The sequence below is a fragment of the Microcebus murinus genome, chromosome X (genome assembly GCF_040939455.1).
Source record: "Microcebus murinus isolate Inina chromosome X, M.murinus_Inina_mat1.0, whole genome shotgun sequence".
NCBI lineage: Eukaryota > Metazoa > Chordata > Mammalia > Primates > Cheirogaleidae > Microcebus > Microcebus murinus.
Window position 1 is genome coordinate 44,449,025 of NC_134136.1, and position 3,595 is coordinate 44,452,619.

Genomic DNA, 3,595 nt, shown 5'->3' on the forward strand with positions numbered 1-3,595 from the left:
GACATGCCATTGGCTAGGTTAACGAAAAGCAGAAAAGAGAAATCTCTAATAAGCTCCATCAGGAACAAAATAGGAGATATCACAACTGATACCCAGGAAATACAAGATATAATTTATGAATACTATAAAAATATTTATGCACACAAACTGGAAAATGTGGAGGAAATGGACAAATTTCTAGAAACACACAGCTTCCCTAGGCTCAACCAGGAAGTAATAGACTTCCTGAACAGACCAATCTCAAGAGCTGAAATAGAAAAAGCAATTAAAAATCTCCCTAAGAAGAAAAGTCCCGGTCCAGATGGTTTCACACCTGAATTTTACCACACTTACAAAGAAGAACTAGTGCCTATCTTGCAGAAACTATTCCACAACATCGAGAAGAACGGAAACCTCCCCAACACCTTTTATCAAGCGAATATTACTCTGATACCAAAACCAGGAAAGGATGCAACAAAAAAGGAAAACTACAGACCAATATCCCTAATGAATATAGATGCAAAACTTTTCAACAAAATCCTAGCTAACCGAATCCAGGCGGTTATCAAAAAGTAATCCATCAAGACCAAGTGGGCTTCATCCCAATGATGCAGGGATGGTTCAACATATGTAAATCTATAAATGTAATTCACCACATAAACAGAAGCAAAAACAAAGACCACATGATTCTTTCAATAGATGCAGTAAAAGCTTTTGACAAAATTCAACACCCCCTCATGATACGAACACTTAATAAAATAGACATAGAAGGAACATATCTAAAAATGATACAAGCCATAAATGACAGATCCATAGCCAACATCATACTGAATGGGAAAAAGTTGAAAGCATTCCCACTTAGAACTGGAACCAGGCAAGGCTGCCCACTATCTCCACTTCTATTCAACATAGTGCTGGAAGTCCTGGCTACAGCAATCAGACAAGAAAGTGGAATTAAAGATATCCAAATTGTGGCAGAAGAGATAAAACTTTCACCCTTTGCTGATGATATGAGATTGTATTTAGAAAACCCCAAAGATTCAACCAAGAAACTCCTGGAAATGATCAATGAATTTAGTAAAGTCTCAGGATACAAAATAGATACACAGAAATCAGAGGCATTCATATATGCTAACAAAAATCAAATTGAGAACCAAATGAAAGACTCAATTCCCTTCACAATAGCAGCAAAGAAGTTAAAGTACCTAGGAATATACTTAACCAAGGAGGTAAAAGACCTTTACAGGGAGAAGTATGAAACACTGAAGAAGAAATAGCAGAGGATGTAAACAGATGGAAATCCATACCATGCTCGTGGATTGGCAGACTCAACATCATTAAAATGCCTATACTACCCAAACTGATCTACAGATTCAATGCAATACCTTTTAAAATCCCATCAGCATTCTTCACAGATACTGAAAAAATAATTTTATGCTTTGTAGGAATCAGAGAAGACCCTGAATATCAAAACAATCCTAGGCAACAACAACAAAAAAGGGAGGTATCAATATGCCAGATATCAAACTATACTACAAAGCTGCAGTAATTAAAACAATCTGGTATTGGCACAAAAATAGGAATATTGACCAGTGGAACAGATGTGAGAATCCTGATATGAAACCATCATCATGTAGCCATCAAATCTTTGACAAAGCACACGAAAACATATGCTGGGGAACAGAATCCCTTTTCAAAAATGGTGCTGGGAAAACTGGATAGCCACTTGTAGAAGGCTGAAGCAGGACCCACACTTTTCACCTCTCACAAAAATCAACTCACACTGGATAACAGACTTAAACCTAATGTATGAAACTATTAGAAATCTAGAGGAAAATACTGGAAACACTCTCCTAGACATTGCCCTAGGCAAAGAGTTTATGAAGAAGTCCTCAACGGCAATCACAGCAGCAACAAAAATAAATAAATGGGACATGATCAAACTAAAAAGCTTCTGCACAGCCAAATAAACAATCATGAAAGTAAACAGACAACCTACAGAATGGGAGAAAATTTTCGCATCCTACGTATCCGATAAGGGACTGATAACTAGAATATACTTAGAACTCACGAAAATCTGCAAGAATAAAATCAAATAACCCCATTAAAAAGTGGGCAAAGGACTTTTACAGAAACTTTTCTAAAGAAGACAGAAGAATGGCCAACAAACATATGAAAAATGCTCAACATCTCTAATCATCAGGGAAATGCAAATCAAAACCACAATGAGATATCACTTAACTCCAGTGAGAATGGCCTTGATCAAAAAGTCTCCAAACAATAAATGCTGGCATGGATGCGGAGAGATAGGAACACTCCTACATTGCTGGTAGGACTGCAAACTAGTTCAACCTCTGTGGAAAGCAATATGGAGATACCCTAAAGCGATACAAGTGGATGTACCATTTCAACCAGCAATCCCATTACTGAGCATCTACCCAAAAGATCCAATGACACTCTACAAAAATGACACCTGCACCCGAATGTTTATAGCAGCCCAATTCATAATCGCAAGGCTGTGGAAACAGCCCAAGTGCCCATCAATCCAAGAATGGATTAATAAAATGTGGTATATGTATACCATGGAGTACTATTCAGCTCTAAGAAACAATGGTCATATAGCACATCTTATATTTTTCTGGTTAGAGCTGGAATCCATACTACTAAGTGAAGTATCCCAAGAATGGAAAAACAAGTACCACATATACTCACCAGCAAACTGGTATTATCTGAGCAGCACCTAAAGGGACACATGGGTACTACAGTAATTGGGTATTGGGCAGGTGGGAGGGGGGAGGGGGCGAGTATATACATACATCATTAGTGCGATGTGCACCATCTGGGTGATGGTCACGCTGGAGACTCAGACTTGGGGGGGAGGGCATTTTTTGAAACCTTAAAATTTATACCCCCATAATATGCCAAAATAAAAAAAAAGGGACCCTGTGGATTGGAGAGCCCCTTTCAGAGGATCGACAAAGTCAAAATTATATATGGTTAAAGAATCCATTGAATGTGAATAATAAGCCAAAGCATTTTAATGTAACAGAGTATGAAAAGTTCATTGATAAGGTTTCAGATTCCATATTGTAAGTAACCTTCGAGAAACGGCCACTTGTTGAGTTCTGATGTAGTGTCAAAGGAAAATATTCACAATTATCTGATGAGGCTATTAAAATAGTCCTCTACTTTCCAACTACATATGTGTCTCAGGCTGGATTTTCTTCATATTCTTCAACCAAAACAACATATCATGAAAGAGTTAAAGCTGAAGTAGATGTGAAAAACCAGTTGTCTTCTATTAAGAGACTTTAAAGAGATTAGTAAAAATGTTGTAACACTCTTCTCACTAGATTTCTTAGATTTGGGAAATATAGTTTTTTGTCATAAACTATGTATGTTAATATGTTTATTGTTACTCTAAATTAATAAATATTTTAAAATTTATAATAGTAAACATTGATAAATATAAGCTACATAAAAACTCTTTGAGGTTCTCAATTATTTTAGGAATGTAAAGGGGTCTTCCAATGGCAAATACAGCAACATGAAAAATAAATAAATGGGACTTAATTAAGTTAAAAAGCTTCTGCACAGCAAAGGAAATAATTACCAT